Here is a 26,935-nt window from a genome sequence, read left to right on the forward strand (position 1 = left end):
TCATCTTTGTTAGTTCCGGTGACTTTGCAAACTCAGGTTTTGCACACTGGGGACATCGTTTGTCCAAATGAACAAGTCTTTGGGAGAAACACGCAAAGCGACGTCATGCAGAAGCCAGAATCTGTTTGTTTTGTGGCCACGCCCCCCACCCACCCCGCCTCTTTGCCTCAGGGGCCCTCACAACCAATTGTATGATAAGAGCAACGAATTCAAATCGTGTCTTAGGTTCCCACAAGCCCCAAAACAGTATTTTTATCCATTTGCTTGTGGGGATACTGTGGTTTTGATTGCGCAATAGCCACCAGGCTAAACACTTCTGAACACTCTGTTTACACGCCAACTTATCCAACTCAAGTCGCTACAAATGAGTCTGGATCAGCCTTCCTGGTCAGAAAGTGAGAAGACCCTTCATTTTCTGACATTTCCGGGCTTTTGCTCCACGTGGAAAACGACGATCTCCGGAGGACAGGTGCGCTGTGAGACCTGTGTCACACCAACATGGGAATTGGGACCTGGCACCTTGGAGAATGCCTCAGCCCTAAAACGTTCCCATCTCTTTAAAGAGGAAGATTTCACGAAGATATTAAAAAGAGTTGTAAAACGCAACAGGTTTTGCTCGACTTCCTTTTATGTCATCGGTAAATTTCTGGAGAAAATCCGTGTATCAGGAGCCATAAATTTTCTTTATTTGCCTCCACACAGAAGAATATCAATTGTGACGAGAGAGTTGAAACATGTTGGTAGGCATCAGGAAGATTCTGGAAGGGTCCTCCGGGTGATTATGTCCTGCATGCAAATCCTCACTTGACAAGGAAAGGCCCGGAGTCAGGCAGCCAGGCCGCACAGCGCAAGCGTGAAAAGGCAGCTGAAGCCGGGATTTTTGAAACAGAAGGGAACAGTTTATTTACAGCCTCTGAAGGTCTGGAGCACAGGAGGTTCCCGGGTTAGCGCCCACCCTGGGATTGGGCTGACGTCACCGGGAAGCAGGTGTTGGGGTGCTACAAGTGGATTCTTCAAACATCCCCCCAAAACAAGCATCTGGTCAAGTGGCCCAAGTCCCTTGAGACAGAGAACTAGAAGACACTACAAGGGAAATAAAATTAAATCCCCTGTGTCACACTAAAGTGTCAGGGAAGAAAAGAGTAAGCCCCATTTGGAAAGCTCCCCAGGGGTTAGGAGGCTGGCAGGACACAGGCCCCAGCCCCTCTGAGACGGAGCGGTGGCAGGGGACCCAGGGGACACAGAAGTGATTATGAGCCAGAGGAGGTGAGCAGAGCCCGGGGTCTGGCCCTGGCAGGGACGGAGGGAGGCACGGCGGTTCTCGGGACCCGCTGGAACGGGGACCAAGATCACCAGCACCTTCTGCAGCTGGAAGGTCTCCCTGACCTACTGACTTGCTCCAGGGGGAGCTTCAGAGCGGGGAGGCTCCGGAGTCCAACATATGTCACCAGGACGCCAGCATGAGTGTCTTCCCCAGGGTTGAGATCACAGAAAGATGTTCCTGGCCTTGAAAAGCAAATATAATCCACCAGATGCGCATGCTGGGCCAAAGAGAAAAGTTACTTTCTCCAGGAAACTAAAAAAAAAAAAAAAAAAAAAAAAAGGATCGGAAATGGAGGGCTGAGGGAGAAAGAAAGGTCACCTCTCCAGTCAGACCTTGCAGGCGTCTGAAACAGTTGCCCAGAGCAGGGCTCTGTCCCTCCCTGCAACCTGGCCTCACCCTTCGTTCCCATCTCAGCACGCGGTGTCTGTAGCCAGAAACCCAGGAATGCCCTCCCTCTGGCTCACCCCCTGCAGCCCAGCTCCCCCACCCCACCCCGCCCTCCACTGCCACCACTTCCCCAGTGGCCTGGATGCCACCTTCCCGCCACCGGCTTCACGCTGGGCTGTCCCCGTCTCTGTGGCCCACCTGTCCCACTGCGGCCCCCTGGCCGGGACCCCTGGACCTCGCCGGAACCTCCACGGCCACCACCCGCCTGCTGTCCTCACAGCCGCCACCCAGCGTGGACGCCTTTTTATGTGGAAACCCCATCATAGGACCACACTACCGGCAGATCGTACCCGCTCCTCTTTCCCTGCTGAGTGAAACCCAAACTCTCCCCCGTGGCACCCAGGCCCCGGCTGAGCTGCTGACTGGCACCTGCTTTTCCTGGGCTGCCTCCCAGCCACACAGTGTTCTCCCACATTCCCTCTGGCTGGAAGTCCAAAGTCATGGGTGTCAGCAGGGCCACACCCTCCTGCCTCTTCCTGACTCTGGTGGCAGCAGGGACCCCCAGGTGCACTCGGAACTCCCCCACCCCTGTCCTCCCATGGCCACTCCCTGTCCGTGTGTGTGTGCGTGCATGCGTGTGTGTGTGTGTGTGTGTGTTACCTCCTGCTTCTTACAGGAGGCCGGTCACTGATTAGGGCCCATCTTAACCCACCTGGTCTTAACCTGATGACCTCAGCAATGACCCTATCTCCAAATAAGGCCACATTCTCAGGTTCCGGAGGGACACGAGTTCCTGGGAAACTGTTCAAACAAGCACAGCACCCGCCCATCTCAGAGTCGCATGCAAACCCCCCTCACAGTCCTGGGGTGCACTGGGCCCCTCTCGGTCCCCTCTGCCCACTGCCCCCCTCAACATGTTTGCAGCCTCCTCTGTCTGGGGCGCTGGCTCCTTCTCATTGCTCAGGTTTTGACCGAAATGGCCCTTCTTCAGAGAAGACGTCCCCGTCACCTATTTGAGTGGGTCCTTCTGGATCTCAATTGATATTTGGCTTGTTATTTTGTCTCCTTTTTCCAGTTGGAAGGTGATCTCCTTGGGGGTAGACTGGGGTGTGCCTCACTGGGCAGCGGGCTCAGGGCCAGAGCAGGGAGCTCGCCGTTGTAAACCGCTACCACCTTTGTCTCCTGCCCAGCCCATCCTGCGATGTCACTGCAGCCGTGCGTGTGGCCCCAGCATCCGTGGGCCACCCCCCTCCCCACCTCAGTAACCCTCGGACTTTCGCTATGACTGCCCCTTCCAGAGCCTTCCTGACGTTTCTTTCTTGATCCTTTCCCATAAAACTTTTATGTCACACACACTGTAGACCTGTGTGTCCTGCGGCCATTTGAAGGCACACAGACTGTTGTCCTAGCCAAGGGCTTGGGGACCGCCAAGGATCTTCGGTCACCTCCTCAAGAGGATTCGCGCTGCTGAGAACGCATTTCCGCATATCCCGTGACTCCCCCGCCCCGTTTTTAGGAAACACTCCCTGCAGAGAGGGCAGCTGTGGCTTTTGAAATCTTTTTTGCGTTTTCTTAACATATGGCCATCCTGACCTTAAAGCGGATACTCGCAGGCACTGCCCCACGTGTAGAAGTGACAGCTTCTTCCCACGGAGGGTTTTGAGAGATGCTGTCCCACCCACTGTGTCTCCCTTTGAGGTCACCGGGGACTGAGCGAGGGAGGCGACCGGGCAGGAAATGTGATGTTGAAGGGACGCCAGGTGACAAGTACTCCCAGGGAGGGGTCTGCATCACAGGCGAGAAGGGAACCGCGCTACCCAGCGCATTGGGAGAATATTCAAATGTCTTAGGGGTTATGAGTAGGAAAGAGAAAATGTATTATTATATATCACAAACGGAAGTGCCTGCACACCCCGCATGATGAGGAGGGGCCCGGCCTTCTGCAGGAGTGAGCAGGTCCCACTTGGCTGGTGCCCCGGAGGATGCCAGCCAGCAGCCGGCCCGGGGCAGCCTACCTTCGGTCCGCGCCTCTCAAGTCGGCGTTTGGCACCAACGTGCGCGAGCCGGCCAGATGCCAGCGCGGCAGATGGCTGTAACGACAAGCATATGTCCGGTAACAGGTACAGGCGCGGCCTCTGAGCATTAATCAGAGCAGGCAGCCTTTTGTGCGGGCCAGACGAGGCCCTCGAAGCTCCCCCTGCGTGCGGCTCGCGCGCCCCGTGGGGCTGGAGGAAGGCTCAGCCTTGTGGAACCCCCTCCCCGCCCCGAGACGGCCCTTCCCAGCACGCGCCCCGGACAGGTGCACGCGCCCAGAGCAGGTGCACCCGCCCAAGCAGGTGCCCGTGCCCAAGCAGGTGCATGCGCCCAAACCAGGTGCATGCGCACAGAGCAGGTGCACACGCCCAAAACAGGTGCACGCGCCCAAGCAGGTGCAGTCTGCCTCCCTCCCACACCCGGCTCCTTCTTGGCGTGGGCGGTGGGGGGTGACAGACCCCCTCAGGCGCTTCCCGCCACAAAGCGGGGCTCTGGACCTGGACTGTCTTGCCTTTCCAGGCCTCTCCCATGATGAGTGCGCAGCCTGGCCTACGTGCCAAATTGGGTTCCCATTTAGGCCCCGCTCATCGGATTGTATTTACCCTTGACGAAGATGGGCAGATCTCACACGACTTCTGTGAGATCTTTTCTTCTTTCCTAGGCTGGCACAAACCCAGCGAGCAGGGCAGCACCATCCTGGTGCTCGGTCGGGAGGAAGAGGAAGGACCCAACCCTCGCAGGCTGACGGGGCGGGAACTGGAGCCTGTCTCTGCCACCAGGGGCCCCGCCTTCAGCACCCGCGGCGTTGTCTCTCTTTCCGGCCTGGTGTTCACACCTGCCAGCGGGGGAAGCTGGCGGAGGGAAGGAATGGATGAGGCGCTCAAAACCACCCTGTGTTATCCCCGTGGAACTCAAGGCCTCAGAGTTTGTAACTTTTTTTTACAGGAAATAGAAGTGGCAACATTGGCAAGGAGCAAGGGCTGGGCATTGGCTGCTCGAGGAGGGCAAGCAGACCTCACACCTCATTAATATGAAATAAACGGTGACCTTTGGAGTTTCCTACATGCATTTAGGCACCAGTGTGCTCAAGAGCTTGGAGTATAGGAAGGAACCAGCCAGGCAAGGCCGGCCTGTGCAATGCCAGGTGACCGGTGGTGCAGGGATGACGTTGCAGAGGCAGGCTGGGGCCTGGGAGGGCCTTGTCGCCACCCTGGGGGTGAGAATCATCCTCCGCTTGGAGCCTTGGACCACATTCCCAGGTAACAGGGAAGGGCCAGTGGAGCCTCCTGCCACATGGTTGCCAGGATCATGTGATTTGGAGAATGTCTCAAATATCGTTAATTATTGACATGTATTAAATATAAAGCCATAGGGGCGCCTGGGTGGCTCAGTCAGTTAAGCGTCCGACTTCGGCTCAGGTCACGATCTCGAGATCCGTGAGTTCGAGCCCCGCGTCGGGCTCTGGGCTGACGGCTCAGAGCCTGGAGCCTGATTCCGATTCTGTGTCTCCCTCTCTCTCTGCCCCTCCCCCGTTCATGCTCTGTCTCTCTCTGTCTCAAAAATAAATAAACGTTAAAAAAAAATTTTTTTAATAAAAAAAATATATATATATAAAGCCATAAATGCCATTTTCCCAAATGCCATTTCTATAGCAAGAGTCAGCCAACTTTTTCTAATGATAAATATCATTTCCAGTTTTGTGGGTCATACAGTCTCTCTCTCAACTATCCACTTGGTTTTTGTAGCTTGAAAGCAGCCATAAAGAACGCATAGACAAATGGTCGTGGCCGTGTTCTAATAAAACTTTATTTACAAAAGCAGGTGGCTGGCTGTATCAGGGCCCCAGACCACAGTTTACTCACTCTTGCATTATAGCATTGAAACAAAACTGTCATGGTCGGCAAAGGGTTCATCCATGAAATAGGACTCAGAAGAACTTATATAGTACATATGAGTTGTGCCTTTCAAAATGTAAGTTCTACAGTAGAATTTTAAACCACAGGTTTCCATTCTAAGGCACACAGTCTTTGAATCCCTTGAAAACCATAAGAAAAATTTGGTGTATCTCTTTCTCTAGGGGACCCAATCCATAACTGCTCAGATGTTCCCAAAGTATTCAAAACTAACAATAAAGACTAAAAAACCATGGGCTTAAGAGTAAACATCGGTCTCAAATGGACAATTTCCAGTTTTGTTTCTATTAACGATTGTATCATTCTCTCTATCAAACACTCATCCAGAGGAGCCTGTGTTGAACCATTAGTGATGCCATTTTCTTGTCATTCCCAACTCACATTCCTGAACCCAAAAAAACTTCACGGATGAGTCAAGGGATAGAGAAGGCAAGCAGTCTTTCGTCACAAAGCAAAGCTGTCAGTTCCTCCTTCCGTAATAGCAACTCTTTTTAGCTCTGCCCATAAACCGCAATTCTGTCAAGGTCTCATGAAACCCAGGGGTATTCCCAGGAGGATCAGTTCCCTTCAGACAGGTCAAGCAGGAAGCAAAACCAGATTACTCATAGGTAGGGAAATGTTCTTAGGAATTCCTTTTTACTGCCTGTTTTTTTTTTTTTTTTTTTTTTTTTTTTTTTTTTTTTTTTACTGAATATGCCAAAAACCACACCTTGTAACTCTGGGAAATTCATTTTCCTCAGCTATGTAGAGGAGGTCTCTAATCCCCAAACTATGACTTCTACAGATGAAACTGGGGCTTTGAAAACTTACAGAAAAAAAACTTTAAAAAACAAAAACCAACATTGTGCACATGATTACCCCAATAGGAAAAATAAAACACAACCAAGGGCTAGCTGAATGTCAAAGAGTCTCCAAATAGAGGAAAGCCTTAAGGTCTACAAGTAAAGATTTTGAAAGAATTTATATATAAAAGCTTAATTAAAAGCCATCTGTATTTTGATTTGTCACAAAAACAGAGATAGGGTTAAGGAATCCATATCTCCAAAAAAAAATCCATATCTCAAAAACTTGAAAATTTTTAAAGATGAACAAACTCAGAATGCCCAACACAATATTAAGAAGAACACTTGGAAGACTGACACTGATTTCAAGACTTGTTGTGGAGCCGCAGGCATCAAGACAGTGTGGTATTGGTGACAGAATTGACAAGTAGATCAGTGGAACGGAAGAGAGAGCTCAGAAGGAGACCCACACAAATATCGCCAAACGATCTTTGACAAAGAAGAGAAGGCAAATCAACGAAAATAGGGTAGTCATTTCAACAAACAACACAGGAACAACTGGACATCGACATGCAAAGAAAAAAAAGAAGAAGAATCCAGACATTTACTTTATACCCTTCACAAAAATTAACTCACAATAGAGCATAGAACTAAATATAAAAGGGAAAACTATAAAGTTCCCAGAAGATGACATCAGAGCAACTCCAGATGATTTGGATTTCATGACGACTGTTTAGACACAACATCAAAACCACGATCCATGGAAGAAATAACAAACAAGCTGGACTTCATTAAAGTTAAAAGTTTCTACTCTGGGGGTGCCTGGGTGGCTCAGTCGGTTAAGCGTCTGACTTCAGCTCAGGTCACGATCTCGCGGTCCATGAGTTTGAGCCCCGCGTCGGGCTCTGGGCTGATGGCTCAGAGCCTGGAGCCTGCTTCGGATTCTGTGTCTCCCTCTCTCTCTGCCCCTCCCCCGTTCATGCTCTGTCTCTCTCTGTCTCAAAAAATAAATACATAAATAAACATTAAAAAAATTAAAAATAAATAAAAATAAAAAAGTTTCTACTCTGTAAAAGCACTGTCAAGAGAACAAGACAAACCATGGCAGATTGTGAGAAGGTATTTGCAAAAGATACATCTGACAAATGACTGGTATCCAAAATATACAAAGAACTCTTAAAACTCAATAAGAAAATGAACCACCCTACTTAACAAATGGACAAAAGACCCGAACCAACACCTCACCGAAGATTTACAGGAGGCAAATAAACATATGAAAAGATGGTCAGCATCATACATCATCGGGGAATTGCAAATTAAAACAAGGAGAAACCACTGCACGCCTATGAGAATGGCCCAACCAGAACACTGACATCACTGGATGTCAGTGAGGAGGAGGTGGAGCCACAGGAACTCTCGTTCATGGCTGGAGGGAATGCAAATGGCACAGCCACTTTGGGAGATGGTTTGACAGTTTCTTATAAAATTAAATATACTCTTGCCACATGACCCAGTACTCACACTCCTTGGTATTTACCCAAATGAGATGAAAAGTTAGGTCCATGCAAAAACCTGCACACAGAGGTTTACAGCAGCTTTACTCTTAATTGCCCAAATTTGGAAGCAACCAAAGTGTCCTTCAGTAGATGAGTGGATAAACTGTGGTGCATCCAGACAATGGACTATAAGTTCGTAAAAAACAAACAAACAAAACCTACTGTATTAAGACACAAAAAGACAAGGAGGAAACTTAAATGTGTATTACTTAGCGAAAGAAGGTAATTTGGAAAGGCTATATACTATATGATTGCAACTGTGACATTCTGGAAAAAGGCAAAACCATGGAGACAGTAAAGAGATCAATGGTTGCTAGTGGTTGGGGAGTGGGGGGGTGGGGATGAAAAGGTGGAGCCCCGAGGATATTTAGGGTAGTGAAACTACTCTGTCTGATAGTATAATGATGGAGACATGCCATTATACATTTGTCCCAACCCATTAACGTACAACACCTAGATTGACCCCTCATGTAAAGTATGGACTTTGAGTGATTATGATGGGTCAATGTAGGTTCATCAAATGTAACAAATTGATCATTCTGGTGGAGGATTCCGATGGCAGGTGTATTTGGCCAGGATTCCCCAGATAAACAAGACCAATAGAGACCAATAGAATGTGTGTATATACAGATACAGATACAGGTGGATAGATAGATTTATTATAAGGAATAGACTCACATGGTTACAGAAGTTGACAATCACAGGACCTGAAGTCTACAAGCTAGAGACCCAGGAGTGCAGATGCCGTAAATTCCAGTCCAAAGGATGGCAGACTTGAGACCCAGGAAAAGCCAATATCCCTGTTCAAAAGCAGTTGGGCAGAATGGATTCTTTCCTACTTGGGAGAAGGTCAGCCTTTGTTCTAGTAAAGCCTTCAACTGATTGGATGAGCCCCACACATTCTGTAGGGCAATCACTTTACTCAGTGTACTGACTTAATTGTTAATCTCATCCTAAAACACCCTCACAGAAATCCCCAAAACAACGTTTGACCAAATATCTGGACACTCTGACCCAGGCAAGTTGACACACAAAAGCAGCCATCATGTTGAGGCCATCTGTACGCTTGTGAGGGCACGAAGTATCTGGGGACTGTTTGTACCTTCTGCTCAATTTTTCTGTTAACCCAAAACTGCTCTAAAAGGTAAAATCTGTATTTTTTTTATCTATTTATTTTGAGAGAGGGAGAGACAGCAAGCATGAGTGGGGGAGGGGACAGAGAGAGAGGGGAAAGAGAGAATCCCAAGCAGGCTCCGTGCAGTCAGCAGGGGTTCATTATGGGGCTCGAACCCAGGAACCGTGAGATCATGACCTGAGCTGAAACCATGAGTGGGACCCTCAACTGACTGAGCCAGGGGCCCCTAATATCCGTATTTTTTAAAACGATTAATACCTCAGAATGAACAGCACACTTTTCAAACAAGTAACTTCTGACTATATGGAAGGGGAATGAATCTTACAAAAACAAAGGAATTGATTAGCTAGATTTACCAGACAATTGTTCAAAAGCGCCCCACCCAGAACAGGTATTAGCTCATCCCCTTATCATATGACAATAGTCCTAAATTGGCCTAAATTGGCCATATGGTGATTGGCCAATCACCATATGGTGATTATTCTATCATTGTCACCGATGAGAGTTTCTGGTGTAGACAAAAGTAGACAGAAAAATCTTCAGTCAAGACAATTCTGTCACCTCCTGTGTAGACAGTAGGAGGGGGCCCTTTTAAAGGCCCGCACTTCAGCACACAGCCTGCTCATGCCGGGGCCTAGAAAGGCCCTAAAAGCTTTGGTAACAATGAGAGAAGGTAGATTTTAGTGCTGTTACACCAGGCTTGATGTTGGAGCATAGTTCAATAAAATCAGAGGTTCGCAAACTATTGCCTAAGGCTCAAATATGGCCCGCCACGTGTTTCTGCAAAAACAGTAACATTGAAATAGTATTATAGCCCATTTGTTTACTTATTATTGATGGCTGCTTTGGTACAACCAAGGCAACTACAACTCACGGCATCTGGACACAAATCCTGTAAGACTGACTGTAAGACTGGCCCTTGGTAGAACGATCCTGCCAACTCCTGAAAAAGTTCATCAACCGTTATTTTTCACGGGGCAGCTTTTCTCTTTGAGTTTCATGAGAGAAAAGAAACGACCCGTTCTAAATGCCGTGTGGTCTCCTGCGTTGGATCCTGGACAGAAAAGGAGCATTAACTGAAAACCGGGTGAAAGCTGAACGGAGTCTACGTAGCTTCTGTAGGAGGAAATACAGCAATGTTAATTTCAGGGTCTTGGCAAGGTAGTTACTTAGAATGCTAACAGGAGGGGGCTTCTCTGTACTATCCATGCAACCGTTCTCAAATTCTAAAACAACTCCAAAATTAAAAAAAAATAAATAAAAAATAAATAAAGTTAAAGAAAGAGTCTCCGTGGATAGACATTCAACGTAAGCATTCGGAACGTAAAATGAAGTCTGTCTCCAAACGCAGGAGCGATGTGGCTCTGAGTCATCCATTCATTTATCCAACAAGCGTTTAAGAACTTGCACCGGCACCCCACCTCCCCCCAAAAAGCCTCTTTTGCATAAATACAGATAAACATCAGCATGCTTTCCTAATTTTGGTAATTGCATCCAAGCTAAATGTTGGAACCTGTAAAAATATTTCTGACACGGATAATGATATCAAAAGTAAAGGAAGGAGGGGGCACCTGGGGGCCTCAGTCAGTTAAGCGTCCGACTTCAGCTCAGGTCACGACCTCATGGTCTGTGGGGTTGAGCCCTGCGTGGGGCTCTGTGCCGACAGCCCAGAGCCTGCTTTGGATTCTCTCTCTCTGTCCCTACCCCCCCTCCCCAAAAGAAATAAATACACATTTTTTTTTTAAAGTAAAGGAAGTAGAATAGAAGATTCTTCCAAGGGTATTGTGGACAGGTAAGTCTAAATGCCTCTAAATACATGGGTAACAGCTAATTCAGAGACTAAGCAAATAAAGGGTTTCATTTTTAATCTTCCCAGAGGAAGATTAAAAAAAAAAAAAAAAACCAAGAAGTATGAAATGAATACTTCCTTAAAGTATTTATGAGAGAAGTTAAAAAACATCTTTGAACATCTGCTGCTCACACGGGTAGTAGGTCTCCTCCGTTGGATGCCTTCCAGATCTGAGCACCAGGAAGACATTAACCTAGAGTCAACCCGAATTACCCAGGCTGGGGGCCAGTCTGGGTTTCGGCTGCTTTGTGACACCAGATCAGAGAGAACTTGTTTATAACTCGGACAGAAAGATCACGCTGCGTTCAGACGGTGTTCTGGATGACTGGGAGCCAGACACTTCAAAAGGCCGAAGTGGGAAGGAAACTCGGCACCGGGGGCTCACGGAACAGAGGAGCTCCCACCTGCCCCCCAGCCAGTCAGACGGAGGAGGCCCAGGCAACCGCACTGAGCGGGAAGCAGAAGCCCATGGGTGCGGATTCCGCCGAGTCCCGGGGGGGGAGGGCGGGGGTATTTTCATTTTGTCAATTGCACAAAGAAGGAAGATACGCCTCCCCTTTTCTCGCTAAGGAAACGTCCACACTTATGGGCTTGACCGTGGCAGGTGGGCCGCCTCCCCTTGCAAGGACCCACCGCACTAAAGACCAGCCTATCACCACTTGCCGTGTCTCAGAGATCCAGGCCATCTGGTAAACCCCTCAGCAACCACACACGTCTGCCCCTTCTGTCTTGGTCTCACTTCCGCCCCCTGAAAGTTGAAGGGCCTGGAATAACAACAGTGAACTTCAACTCGGAGATTTCAGGTTCTTGCGGGGGGGGGGGGGGGGGGGGGGGCGCAGGGACCTCTGGCATGCAGACGCTCCCTTTGACGCCTCAGGGACGTCTCCTCCAGCAGAGGTCCCTGCTCGGGTATTTGGGCAAGGTGACTCTGAGCTCATCCATGTGCTGAAATGCATAGGGCTTCTTCAGGGTCCAGCCTTCGGAAACCGTTACAGCAGCCACGGTGATTCAGGAAAGGCACCTGTGGGGTCCCCCAGAAGGAGATGTGAGTTTAGGGGGGCAATGGTGTTGTTTGGATTGTACTTCCTGCCATTCCATCAGTCAGGCTCTTCTCTCCCGAGCTGGAAATGAAGTGTTTCCTGATCGCCAAGGGCCTGAGATACAGAGTTACAAGTCCCAGTACCAAAAGTAATTCAAGGGCTCGTGGCTTGCCCCAGAAAACACTGACCACGTGTGACAGGCCACAGATCTTTCCTGGTTTAACCCCCACGTGGACTCTGTGATGGGGAGAGTGCTATTACCCCAACTTGACGCCGGAGGAAACTGACTCTCATGGGAAATAACCTGCCCCGGGGTCATTCCTCTAAAAAGGGCCCCAGACACCAAGGTCCACACTCTTAACCACTAACACCCCACCTGGAACCGGAACACAAGGGGTATGAATGGCCACAATTAGTGTCCAGAAGGGGCCTGCTTACCTTCCTCCTCAGAAATGAAATTAGGACTAAGACGAATGTAGGGTTTATTCAGCACCATCCTCGAAAGCTGAGGCCTGGGGTTCCTCTGACCCACGGGATCCCTCGGGTGTGGTCAGTAGCCAACTGGCCCGTCTCAGAACAGCCAGCTCTGAGCACTGGATGTTTCCTCATGACTTGACCTCACAAACAGCCAGCCATTTGGAAACCAGGGCTAAAAAATGTTCCATAATTCCCAATTACAAGCAAAACTCACATGGGATTTAGGGGCACCTGGCTGGCTCAGTAGGTTGAGCATCTGACTTCAGCTCAGGTCACGATCTCACAGTTCATGAGTTCGAGCTCCACATCAGACTCTGTGCTCACAGCTCAGAGCCTGGAGACTGCTTCGCATTCTGTGTCTCCCTCTTTGCTCCTCCCCCATTAGCTCTCTCTGTCTCTGTCTCTCTGTCTCTCTCTCTCTCTCAAAAATAAATAAATGTGAAAAAAAAATTCACATGAGATTTGGTAATGGAGCTACATCTAAAATCAAAGTGGTTCATCTTCTTGTTAGAAAAACTAACAATTTTCTCTATCAAATTATAGGTATATGCATCTGCTTTGTCCGTGGTTCTGATTTAATCCACTTTTCTGGGTCTGTGATGGTAATACTATATATAATTTACAAAAGTACTTTTCCTGCGCTGGCCTTCTATGACCACATTGCGATTGTTTTTGTTAATATCTTAAGCACCTAATAAAATTAACTATACCCCCATTTCACTAAAGGCGACTCTCTTCTCAAATTACATCCTGTACTTTTGTATTTTTCCACTGAGGTACATGCTTACCTGTGCCATATGCAAAGGGTTGTCATTAAACATAGGCTTTTGTTTAGAAAGTCCAGGTATTTATGAATTCTTGTGTTTGAAAATTACCATAGCTTCATTCACTAATTAATAGTTTGTAATTTTTTACAGAACGCCTCACAAATTTGTATGGCATCCTTGTGCCAGGGGCCAAGCCAGTCCTGTCTTTATCTTTCTAATTTTAGTGTCCGTGCTGCTGAAGCAAGCATTAATTAATACATTTTGAAGTTTCGCACTTTGTCTTAAGCTACTAGTCGCAATCTTACAATAATGTCAAAAGTCAGACTCTTCTCATATCTGAACTTTCCAATCACGTAAACTTATCTTTAGTGATGAGATACAAAGCTGACGACATTCAACCGTTTTCACCTACTGAAATGATAGCTTGATACAAGCTGAAGTGATAATTTTATACAATTTCACCCAACGTCTCGGGTTGAACGCAAACCAGAAAGCTTTGCAAATATGACCTTGAAGCTAAGGAATGAGAAGTAATGCGCGTGCTGGAGTCACATTTTCTGTATTTGTGCAAAAGCATATTTTTCTGAATGCGTCTGAGTAGATCTACAAGGACGCATTGCCCGTGGTATTCTGAGCATAAAGAGTGAAAACCACAATTCGGTTGCATATCAGAACTGGCAGGAGTTCTAGTCCAAGGAAGCGATCTGATGATAGCAATGTTGTAATACAGTCTGTGGTGAGTTCTCTTAAGACACAATGTTCTGTTCTTGTCACTTCCTGTTCGGCTAAATGTAACTTTTGCAATGAGAACGAGCATGGAGGTAGCAAGCTGCGAAAATAATTTATGAGAGCCAACGCCAAGAAGTAAACATTTATGTTGAGGGAGAATAAGAACATATCTTCTTGAAGATGTGCCGTGCTGACCGAGTGTTAGAAGGGACCGTGGGACGCTGTGTGTGCGTGGGTGCGCCTGTGCTGGGGTGGGGTTGGGGGGAGAGCATGTGTGCGTGTGGGTTTCTACATTCATAGAAGATGAGCCAGAAAGTGTCCATTGATTCGAACTGAACTGGCTTGAACTTGGACACACTGGAATTGTACGAAAGGCATCCCCAGAGATTTTGGAGGAAATGAACCAGAACCCCGTTTCCAGTCAGAGTGGAATTAACTCTATAATTGAGTCTGACGCCGTGACTCTGTGAGCTAGGAATTTTGATAGATGGTGTTTTGTGAGCTGAGCCAGGCTGGAGTTTCAGCATACATGACATGCTTGTTTTCCATTTCAGGGGAAGAGTTAAATTCTAGAGCAAGGATGTCTTCATTTCTCTTTCTCTCCTCCTCTTCCTCCTGAATTTAGAAATAGCAAGCAATCGAATCACAGACAGGGATTTCTCAATGGATTCTCCCAAAGCAGTGATGGTTAACAGGAGGAAAGCAAGCATCAGGGGTAGGAAGGGTGGGAACAACTCCCACAGCAACCCTGCAGAAGCTTCCATGGGTGTAATCTGAGGCATCACCACTCAGCCATGCGGGCCTTCCAAACAACCCTTTTGAGGGTCCACTGGGGACCCCTGGATCCCAGGCCCTGCCACGGGCTGGAGACAGCATGAGAATCAGGGGTATCATAGGCGGTGGGTGGGTCCTGGGGACCCAGGTAGTTCTGGGGCAGGTGCTCTGGGATGCCAGGCTTGGTGTGTGGGAACCGCTTCACCATAACTCAGAAGACCTGCTCGCGGAATGTTCAAGACCGCTCACTTGGCTCAGACTGAGCTCTGCAGTGTGAGTCTTGGCTGCTCCCACGGAGAGAGCTGGGTAAATTTTGACCCTTCTAGGACTTACCTCATTTATAAAAGGGGGATAAACAGAGCAATTGTGAGGAACACATAAGGAATTGAATGGAAAAGCTTAGGGCAGAGCTTAGCACTTAGGAAAACTAACAAGTGCCTTGTGATGGATCACACAGTCCATCTAAACCTCTCAGAAGGAAGCTGGGCCCGGAGTTTTGTCAGCCAGGGGGCTTGTGCGTCCCTTGAGGGGAAGAAGAGAGCAAGGTGGATGGCAGAGGGTGAGTGTCCACTGTGGAAGAGGGCGGGAGGTAGCAGGTTACCATGGATGTCCACTCAGAAACCCAGAGTTCACCAGACTTCTCCAAAATCCAGACAGGACAGGGGACGTGGCTGTTCCCAAGCACTCATACTTTCTCTTCCGCATTTTCTATTACTTTTAAAAATTTATTTATTTAAATCCAAGTTAGCTAAGCTACAGTGTAGTCTTGGCTTCAGGAGTAGAAGCCCGTGGTTCACCACTTCCATACGACACCCAGTGCTCATCCCAACACGTGCCCTCCTCAGTGCCCGTCACCCATCTAGCCTGTCCCCCCACCCACAGCCCCTCTAGCTGCCCTCAGTTTGTTCTCTGTATTTGAGTCTCTTATGGTTTGTCTCCCTCTCTGTTTTTATGTTATTTTTGCATTTTCTTTCAGACTGTGGAGGCTGAAATGTGTCTGGAGAGACTTCTGCTAATCTAGACAACAGGAACAAGAAGCTGGTCTAGTGATAAAATTCCCTCTGCCATTGGGTCCCGTCTTCGCTAGTTGTGATCTGATAATCCTGTCCTCCCCTCCACCCCACTCGAGCTGCATGGAAGCTCACGTCCACAGAGAATACGTCCTCTGCAAGTTCAGCTGCCCCGTGTCTTATGCAGGCTTCCCTTCGAGGTCACCACCTCACCTGGCGGGGTCTTGGAGTCCCCCAACCCCCCCCCCCCCCACCGGGTGAGGTGATGACCTCTCCTCTTCTGCCTCTTCTCCCTCCTTCCCACTCTCCCATCTTTGTAGGAAAACCACCCAGGACAGATGGCTGTCCACGTTTACTGGTGACAACCAGAACGTACCAGCAAAGCCTTTGTCTCCCAGTGTGTCATCAGACGCCCGTGGAGTCGAACATCCAAGAGGTGGATGTGGCTTGTGGCCCATGCCTGATGCTGTTGTGCAGTCGGCATCCAAACACCGCGTTCTCACAGGGCCCTGAGTCTCAGATGTGCAAGGCTAAGCTTTGGTTTGTGCTTTTAAAAGAACTGAACCCCATGAAAGCGTTTCTGTTAAAGATGAAATTATTTAATTTGACAAAGAAATGAGTCTCAGGAGATTCAGAGGGAAGCAGGCAGGGCTTGGCACATTTCCTCTAATCTCTCTTATCTTCAACCCTGTATCAAAGAGTGTAAACAAAAGCTTTTCCTTTCATATTTATGGGCATCTATCTAAGTTGGCAATATCAATCTGTTCCAAACGCAGTGGTATATATATTTGCTTACTGGGGTAGACTGGATTAAAAGCTGTTCATCTTTCTGGATGGGCTCTTGTGAGCTACAGATTCAGAAATCCTAAAAGCAAATCTTACGAGAGCAAACACATTTTCTCTCTAGCAGTGCTGTCCTGGAAGGGAATGTGCTCTGGGACCAGTGCCCATACATTTCAGCTATGATTTTAGAACATCATTTTAAAACAAATATATATATATATATATATATATATACACACACACATATATATATGTATATACATATATATATGTGTGTGTGTATATATGTGTGTGTATATATATATATATATATATATATTCACTTCAGCTCAATTTTGATTTTGATAATGCCTTGCCAACAGTAGGGGAAAAAAATCACAAGTGTATCTGGTATTTGTCCCTGATGAGCGCTGGTGCAGATAAACACGTCCGCTTCCAATGACTAGCTCGAAAACAATGATGGCCACAGCTCAGAAGCCTCGCTCACTACTCTGAGGAGACAGATCGCTAAAGCATACTTAGTGTTTGACCTTTTCAGTAAAGGGCATATGAAAAAGAGTCAAATTCCAGACAAAATGGAGAGAATCTAATAAATATACTTAGATTTTTTTTCTCCCCCAAGCGATCAGTCCATTTTAGATATCAAATATCAACCATCTTGGTTGCAAAAGGGATGCTGCAATCTTGAGCCCAGTGGGGGAGGCTGCAGTTTGCGTGGTAAATCGTGGGGCCAGAAGGAGCATCCAGGGCCAGAAGGGGTTCATCCAATTCAAGTACGTAACCAAATTATTTGATACAAATATAGGAAGGATGTGCAATGTTTCTACGTACCCATAACCTGCCATCTTTTATAGTGCTGGAACTCCAAGCGAGACTGAATTATAATATTTTTAATTTTTTTAATGTTTATTTATTTTTGAGAGAGAGAATGAAAACAGGAGAGGGGCAGAGAGAGGGAGACACAGAATCCAAAGCAGGCTCCAGGCTCTGAGCTGTCAGCACAGAGCCCGATGCAGGGTTCGAACTCACAAACCACAAGATCATGACCTGTGCTGAAGTCAGACGCTCAACCAACTGAGCTACCCAGGTGCCCCCAAATTTCTTAAATTTACATCATATGTCTCTCTCTCTCTCTCTCTCTCTCTATATATATATATATATACACACACAACCAAATACAAAGGTCAAACATTTGCCAAAAATTGAAAGGAGTGACTTTACAGAGCTCATTTAAATAGTCTTGGGGTGGCCTGGTGGCTCTGTATTTGATGAGGGGAAAGATGTTCCCCAAATGGTATTAAGTGAAGATAAGAAAATCAGGTTGCAAAGTATGATTGTCTTTTTATAAAAATAAGTGTGCAGAAGAAACACTGAACCGATAATCACATTTAGCTGTGATTATCCCTGGGCGGGGGAATTACGGAATGTTTTTTCCTTCCTTTAGGTTTCTGCATTTTGTGCTTGATGTGTATTGTCTCTAAGTGACATGTTTCATAAGAAGAAGGGTCTGGAGTTTTGAGGAGCGTCACTGTGCCTTCAGGGTGGGAGCCAGGCCGGGGGCAGCTTGCTCCCAGGACAGCAGCTGAAGATCTCCCAGTGAGCCTCTAAAAACAGAGCAAATTGCAGAAGTTGAAGTGAAAACCACGAGACTCTTTCTCTTCTGAAGGACATCCTCAGGGAGGATGTGCCGATGAAGGACAATCCCCTCCTCCAGGCAGACCTCCGTCATGGATCCTGGCTCTCCAGGAGTCCCTTACTTACACCTGCAGCTTATGGTTCTGGGACACGGCACCCCATCAGCCAGGTTGGTTCAGCCCTTCACTCCTCTCTTCCTTCTGCCTTTTCGGTGTGGAGAAAGAGAAAGTTTCATTCTAAAAGCTACCAGGGACCCGTGAGAGTTCTTTGTATAACCAGCGAGTTCTTCGGGGAAATTAAAAAAAAAACAAAACAAAACAAAAAACATACTTAGGAGAAAAAAAAAAGACTGAGTCAATTGTTTAGGAAAAATACTTTGGGGCACAAATGACCAAGTTAGTAACCAGGGTCTCGCTCTCTCCAGATGCCCTGTCGCGGCCCAAGTCCCCAGCAGCAGCAAGCTGGCACGCTTGGGTGCATTACGCCTGATTTCTGAGCACCGTCCCTGAAGAAATGACCCTCCGGACTCAGGCTGCCCACTCCTCTCTGGAGAACTTCATACGTCAGATCCAATGTCCGCTGGCCCTGGGGTCAGGTCTGTTCAAATAAGGAATTCTCATCAGGTAGAGGGGGGCAGATTGCAAATAAATTCTTCCAGGCAGTGTGATTCCCAGACCTGGGTTTCACAGGTGAGTGAACCAAAATGGGGTGAGGGACAGACAATAAAGACCAAAAAAGGGGGATAGATTTCCAGGTGCCAGTTAAGGACAATTTTCAAAATAACAATTCCCTATACCCTTCTTGCCAAATCCTACCATCATCTCATTAAAAACAAAACAAAACAAAATATTTTTTAATATGAAAAAAGCCAGGAAGAACATCATCTCAGAATAGAGAACAGTCCTGGCCAAGAGAGCTCCTCGGACCCATCATTCTGTCGTCCCATCATTCTCAAAGTCCAGGGTACTCATCATCTTCCCATCTCACCTGGGGTTCGTGAGCATTTCTCGACACAAGGACCTGGCACCAGGACAGGATGACGTTCCTGGGTAAGTGTGAGTGGGGCCTGTGTGGGGTTGGACAGCGTCCCCCCCAAATACAGGTCTACCCAGAACCGCAGAAGGTGACCTGATTTGGAGAAAGGGTCTTCTTGGCAGATGAAACTTTAAAACAAGGTCAAGTTAGATCGGGGTGGGTCCTCACCCAATGCCTGGGGTCTGTATAAGAAGAGGGGAGAGCGGGGGCACAGGGAGAGCGTGGGGAAGGAGGCAGAGGCTGTAGTGACGCATCTACCAGCCAAGGACGGTGAGGCTCGCCCAGCAGAAGCTCGGATGCGGGCAGGAGCAGACCCTCCCTCTGAGTCCCGCCAGCACTTTGATGCTGGACTTCGGGCCTCCGGAGCCAGGAGGGCCCTCCTGCTGTATTAGCCTCCTCCCGGTTTAAGGGGCTCTGTGAGGCAGCCCCAGGGGAGTGACAGGAGGAAATACAAGGGCAGATCCATTCAGCGGCACTGAAGGTATGGAGCTTGGGAGAAGGTCTGTAGAGACGGGGCTCTTGGTAGGCGCCTTGAGAGAAAAACCTCTTTCATCAAAGGGAGAGGTCGAGAGTCAAGGGGCTGGGGAAATTTGGGGCCTGGGGAACAGTATGCAGCTGGCCCAGGAGTAGGCAACGGCCTGCCGGGACATTGCAGCGGTGGGATGCGTCCCGGGGGAGCCGCCGCTGCTGACCCGGGGGCGGGGGGGTGGGGGGTGCTCTGCCTCCATTCTGCAGCCAGCCGAGGCCCCCAGATGCTCTGCCCTTCTTACCAGGCTGACTGTCCAGAGGCCAGTAGTTTCTGGCACTGGGAAGCGAAAGGTTTTACTAAAACTTCCTAAAGGTGGCGAAATGATCAGATCATCTGGGTGACTCTTCTCTTGAAGGGACCTCATTGTTAAGAGATTACCCGTTTCTTCGAAGCGTGATCTCTTTCCAAGATCAATGCATGCACAGGTCTCACAGCCCAGCGTGCATGGCAGAAATCCGGCAAACCTTACTGCACAAGTACTCTTGCAAGGCCCAGGGTCAGGCCCCTACCCCTTAATGTCCTCATTCATAAGTGGGGGCCCTCCTCCTCATAAACACTCAAACCTAACTCCCAGGCTTTATTGTGACAATCGAATGAAATTGTGTATATGTAGCACCGTGCCTGGGATGCACTTAGTAAATGTTAACTAGTCCGTTTTTAGTATTCTTTTTATGTTTATGAGATAGATAGGGAAGGAACACCTGTGGTAGAAAACTAATTGGAAAAATTTATGATACGTTTTACCCAAGAATAACTCGGTGCGGTCATGAAACGAAATATAATTCGGATTCCTTAGTGGAGTCCTTGTGTTTCCACAGCCTGCCGGCGGGGGGCGGGGGGGAGGGGGGGGTCCAGTGGGGGGGATGGTTAGCAAAACTCTTCTTGGACCCAAGAACGTTTCTTGCACATTGTTCTGGAACAGCGTCCTCAGCCTCATTGGTCAGTCATCCTAGCACATGTCGCAAAGAGCCGCATCACCCCAAGGTGCCCTCACCCCAGCCTAGTACAGCAGCTCAGTCCGTCCCTTCTCTGGTTCTGCAGGTGAGCAAAATTCATGGAGGTCGCTTCCAAGTGTGTTTTTGTCGTTCTCACCCTGGGAGTTTTCTCTTTTGGGGTCATCTTTTTTTCTTTCTTTCTTTCTTTCTTTCTTTCTTTCTTTCTTTTTATGATTAGCAAAGATCTACATAAATTAAATTCAGTAACCATTTGTCAACAGTCTACCCTATCTGTATTTGCCTTTTAATGTTCCTGCTTTGGGTGTGTATTCCTTTAACCTTGTTGCATTTCATTTAAAATTTTTAAATGTTTATTTGAAAGAGAGACAGGGAGAGAATGAGCGGGGGAGGGGCAGAGACAGAGAGACAGAGATACAGAGAGACAGAAACTGAAGCAGGCTCCAAGCTCCAAGCTGTCAGCACAGAGCCCAATGCAGGGCTCGAACTCACGAAAAGCAAGATCATGACCTGAGCCGAAGTGGGACGCTTAACCTCCTGAGCCCCCCCAGGGGCCCCTCGCTTCGTTTTTACATAATCGAATCCATGGCTATTCCCTCTGTAGTTTCTTCAGTCGACTTATGCTTAGAAAACAGCCTTCTGAGGTTGGTTATAATTCTACTGATGTTTGAATTTAGATCCTTTTTTCCTAACTCTCTAATCCATCTGGATTTTTTTTTTTTTGTATTTGATTTGACATACAAATCTAACTATTTTTGTCTATTGCTTTGCTGTGTTTTTTTACAAATATCAGCTTATATCCCAGCATTCTTTATTTAAAATGTAGGGGGGTTTTTGTTTTGTTTTTTGCTTGAAATGGAGGCTTGATCACTTGGTTAATAAACTTCGTCTACAGGCAGTCTTCCCTGAAATCGCCCATTAAATGATTGGAAGATGCACAGATCAGGCAGAAAATGTGGAGAACTCCCAGGCTTGGACAGGGATCGAGGCAATGACTGGGGGGACCAGGCTTTCCCATGGCTGCCCCCTAGCCCCGGCTGGGCACTGACTCTTTGCTAATAGGTGCTGGGCCCAGGGTTCCTTTGCTGGTTCACTGGCCCTTCCTGAGTAAATGTTAATCCCCACTACAGCTTACTAAACAAGCGGCTGCATATTGGAGTATTGGGCAAAGGCACAGCCTGGGCCAGAGCAAACACCCCCAACACAGGGGGTCCAGCCTCTAGATACAACGGGACTCTGCAAGAGTCCTGAGAGATGGCTCTGGGCCCTGACTGACAGACTGCCTTCACCTGCCCAGGCGGGCTTCCAGAATGCACCTGATGGCTCGGTGAGAAGGGCAGGAAAGAAGCCAGGGGGCCACAGAATAGTGGGACGCGGTAGCCTGCGTCCAATCACGGATACCCATAAATGGAGGCTTCTTTGCTACTCTTTCCTTCCCCAGAAATTCCATCCTGAAGCCACGGAGTGGGTTGAAGCAAGGTGGATGTCCATGCCAGGAGGAAGGCACCACGGAGGAGCACAGTAGGTGACTGTGGCATCTGGGGGGTCTCCCGGAGCCCAAGCAGGTGGCGGGGGTGGGGGGAGCATCCAAGGGGGTGTGGTGCAGCCATAACGTCAGAGCCCAGTGGGATGGGGACTGAGGTGTGGGGGTGTGTGTCTGGGACTGGCAGCCTGGGCAGGGTGAGGGAGTGGAGTCAGGGTGGCAGGGAGGCAAGGAGGGGGCAGTCCAGACACCGATGCCAGAGCACCTACCGAGAGGAGGGAGGAAGGCAGCGTGGGGGTGGGGTCTGGTGAGAGGCCGGCAGCATTTGGGAACTCAGTACAAGGGTGAGAGGAGGCAGCTAGGAGGCTCAGGGCTGGGGACGAAAGTCACGAATGCAGATGGGGTGAAAGCTAAGACTGTGGTCCTGGATTTGAGTTGGGGATGCTGGCTTGACCTGGTGGCTTTCGATGAATAGAGGGGTGTGTGTGTGTGTGTGTGTGTGTGTGTGTGCGCGCGCATGTGTGCGTGCCCTCTGGCTTCATCCCTGAGATCCTTGCCTGGACCTTGGTTTCTAAATCCTTTCTCCCTGCAGAGACGGCACTCCTCAGAGACTGGCTGAGGTGAGCCTGAAGCCACCGAGAGCCGGCAGATGAGCAGTGGTGACACACAGGCCCATTGAAGGGCTCCACTGTCAGAAGCTCCCAAATCTGAGGACATCTGGAAACCTCTGAGCATCAGGAGAGGTGACGATGGTAACAGATGGGGATCCACTGAGTGAAGTGACAACCAAGAGTCCACACTGAGAGAAATAACTACAAGAATCAATACATCAGGAGTCAGACGAGAGGCTGGGGCACCTGGGGGGTTCAGTCGGTTGCGTGTCTGTCTTCGGCTCAGGTCACGATCTCACCATACGTGGGTTCAAGCCCTGCATCGGGCTCTGTGCTGACAGCTCAGAGCCTGGAACCTGTTTCAGATTCTGTGTCTCCCTCTCTGTCTGCCCCTCTTCAGCTCTCCTCTCTCTCTCTCTCTCTCTCTCAAAAATAAATAAACTTAAAAAAAGAAAAGAAAATACACCCTGAAATATTTAGGGGTATGGAACATCATTTGGGCAACTTATTCTCTGAGGTTCCAGGAAAGATTTATTTGTGCTGCGCTTGTAGTTTTCCTGTAGGTAGATTATACTTGATTACAAAGTCTCTCCAACTTCCTGGGGGGGGGGGGGTGCCTCCCTGCAGTAGGGGGATGGGAGCTTCCGAGGAAGCAGGTGATCCACCTGGGGAGTCCTGTTCCCGCTCTCTCTAGCACTGGAGGGGTTCCAGGTCACAGGTGTGGCAGCCGCAGTGACACAGGCATGTTCTAGAAGGCCGGTGCGGTGTGCCAGCATCCTAAATAAAGGACAGGGAGACCTCAGATGATGCCAACACAGGGGGACGGGGCAGACTGACCGGCTCCCGCGGGGAGGGCCAGGAAATGTGTGTCCTGGGACTCTAGTCCAACTGACACCCTGTGGGAGGACATCAGAGAATCTGAGGACCCGGGATGGTGGCGAGGCTAAAAATAACCAGAGCTACCGTTTACTCTGCGTGAAATCCTCTCCTCACATTCTCTCTCGTGACTGTCACAACCGCCCCATGGGGCGAGGGCAGTTAGTGCCCCCGTGGGACAGGCGGAAACTGAGGCCCAGAAAAGTCACACAACAGGGCCTGTGGTGACCGATGTCCCCCACATGGTCACTTTGCAGTGCACACAAATGCCGCGTCTGTGTTCTATGCCTGGAGCTAATATAACATGGTGTGTCCATTACACCTCGATAAAAAAAAATAAACTGTAAATAAATAACAAATAAACAACATGGCAAAGGTGCGCGGTCCGGCCCTCACCCGCACAGGAAGGGGACAGTTCTCTGGCCGGCAGCCCAGGGAGCTGAGACACACGGGCTCCGGGCCAGACTTGGACCCCCACCGAAAGCCCAAAGCTGGGCCTTCTGGAACATCCATTCCTGCCTGCCTGAGACCCACGGCCCGGGTCCTTGAGGGCCAAGGTCACGGACACACTTCTCCCAGATGTGGGAGCCACAGCATCGGTTGAGGATGAACCACAGGCACTAGTTACTGTTAGTGGCCCAAGGTGGCAGGACAGGCTCTTGGCTCAGCGTGGGGCTCACAGCCACCTGCACAATCCTCCCCTCTCTGCTCCTCCTAGAAGCAGACAGCCTCCTTCCTGTCCCCCCAGGTCCCCACCGCCCTTCCCTGGCACAGGGGACTAGGGATGGCCAGGGCCAGCAGGCACAGTCCCATCTGGACCCTCTGATCAGGGGCTCTGGGCTGTGGGCTTGCATCAGGCCTCCTTGTCCCACACACGTGGGCCTGGGGAAGGCTGGGGTCCTGGGGACAGCCCCACCATGTTCTCCTGTCCCCCACGAGTGTGACAGGGAAGGAGGCAGGGGGCCCAGGCCCACGGCCTCTGCAAGGGGTTGCCTTCTGTCCTTTCACTTGTCCTAGGACAGGGACTGAAAGACGAAGATGAGAAGGGACGGACGGGCCAGTCTGCAGCCTGCACACCCAGCCTGGAGCCCAGCACTCCAGGGTTCTGGAGCCCTGGTCCACCCGACGCCCCGGCCTCCTCCCAGTGCAGCCTTCCAGAGGGAGCAGAACCACGTCTCCATGCTTCTCTCTTTCCGATGGTGGCCTCCGGGGAGCGGAAGGGGTCCTTCCACATGTTTAGGCTCAGATGCTAGAAGTAGACGAGGCATATAAAGGAATATATAAGCTCTACAGTACCCAAATAAATACTATTACCCTAGTTACTTGCAGGAGCATGAAAGGGAATAAATAATCAGGAGCAAAGTTACTTTTATCCCCACAGTAGCCACTTCCAGTAACCCTTTGGGGTCATTTCAGGCCTTCTGGAACCTGCAGTCCTCTGAGCTCCCCCACAACCCCTAGGGACGGCCACAGCTCCCAGGCAGCCCTGGAATCATACAGCCCCTCCTGATATTAGCAACGGTGATGGTGACAATACTGGCAAGTGACCGCAATAAAGATGCCATCTTGTTTATATATAACAGGCACTTTTGTCACTTGTCATTCACATTCCCCTATCCCTACAAGAGTTTCCTCAGAAGCCACAGGTCACTTCCTACATCCAAGATCTTTAAGGGTGAGGGTGATCCTTCCCACCCCCCAGTGTTCCCACTTCCTGGAGAGACAGGCCCCAGGCGGCCCCAGGGGATCCCATCCTGTCCTTCTCAGTGGGGAGCCTGCTCTCTGGGGTCCAGAGCCCTCCACCCCAGGCAGGGAGAATTTATACCCTCCTCCACCCTCCCTCTGGGTCAGTGATGTTTTCCAGCCTGTGCGGAAGGCTCCACTTCCCTTCCCATTAGCGGCTTCTTTGCCGTTCCAGAACCTTCCACATTAGCCCAGGAAGTGGACTCTGTCCACCCAGCACTGCTGATCAATGTGCACACAGTCAGCAGATCAGCGTGGATGGAGGTCTAGATAGCACCCCTGCAGAGCCCCTGGCCTGTCAAAAAGGAAGTGCTTTTGGTCTCTTTACAGGACAGACTCTGAATCTTCCCAGCTCCCTTATTGGCGGCTCTGAGAAGACACCACTGGGCCCTCCTGCCTTTCTGCAACATTCACCCCTTTTAGTGCTGCAGGGAGACCACTGCTGGGTATGGGGCTAAGTGTGAATTCAGCCCTTTACCTGCACCTCTCCCCTTCCCACCCTCCCCACCTCCTCCTGCCTCCCTCCCCCACCCCTCTTCCAATCCCCCTCCCCTTCCCTCCCCCTGCCTCCCTCTCCCACCCTTCTTCCCCTCCCCCTCCCCCTCCTTCCCCACTCCTTCTTCTCCTCCCCTTCCCTCCTCCTCCCTCTCCCTGCCTCCCTCCCATCATCTTCCTCCGTCTCCCTCCTTCCCATTGCTCCCCCTCCCTCTCTCCCTCCCACCCCCCTTCTCCTAAGTAACACATTTGACTTTGAAATGAGAACAAAATTCTTTCATCACCTCATTATGGAATTCGCTCCTTTGTGATGACTTTTTAAAACCTGCTGAGCGGATGGTACTGTCTCCCTTATCCAGGACCTCAGTGCCATGCTGATCTGCGCCGGTCTCAGTCCCTAAATTCGCCACCTTAACCTCGAGTCTATCCGGCTGGTTTCAGATACCCATCTGCCCTCCAGTTTGCAGCTGGGATCGCTGTTGGGCGCGTGGCACAGAGGATTGCTTTTGATTTTCTGCTGTGAAGCAGGCCGGCAGCCCCAACCCGAGCCCCAGGACCCCGCGGGAGGCCCCGCATCCAGGGCCTGACTCTGCTCCTCGGGCTGGGCCTCGCTCCACAGGAACCGCCTAGGACCCGGAGCCGCCAAATCCATTTGGCTCTATTTAGGCACTAAGTACAGGAAGGTAGTTATTGTACAAGATTAGTTTCCTGTAGGCCGTAAATGGGCAGTGGCAGAAAATACAGGATGGATTTATTAGCGTGCAAGGTCAGCCGAAAGGAAGACAGGCCCGTGACTGCTTTTCTCTCCTCTCCCTCACCGCCCCAGCGGCAAGCCAGGCTGGAAAAGACCCTGTAACAACTTAATCACTTCTTAATAGTTTTAAGCGAATTCAAAAGGCTGCAGGATGCCGACGCCTGGAGGTCAGGGCTGCCTGGAATATGTTAGGAATGCCCGTTTTTACTGGAGTTGCTGACGGGGATTAGAAGCCCCTGCAATCCGGGGTTGGTGAGGGTT

General features: G+C 49.5%; 1 long non-coding RNA gene across 1 annotated transcript; it reads right to left on the bottom strand.

The window, feature by feature from the left end:
• Nucleotides 1-23,319: 23,319 nt before the first annotated feature.
• On the bottom strand, nucleotides 23,320-26,553 carry LOC125170308 (uncharacterized). Its single transcript, XR_007153971.1, has 2 exons — nucleotides 26,205-26,553; nucleotides 23,320-24,931 (listed from the first exon to the last, which is right to left on the bottom strand). It is a non-coding gene; the product is annotated as an uncharacterized LOC125170308 (long non-coding RNA).
• Nucleotides 26,554-26,935: the final 382 nt, after the last annotated feature.

The sequence above is a fragment of the Prionailurus viverrinus genome, chromosome A1, assembly GCF_022837055.1.
Source record: "Prionailurus viverrinus isolate Anna chromosome A1, UM_Priviv_1.0, whole genome shotgun sequence".
In the NCBI taxonomy this organism is placed as follows: Eukaryota; Metazoa; Chordata; class Mammalia; order Carnivora; family Felidae; genus Prionailurus; species Prionailurus viverrinus.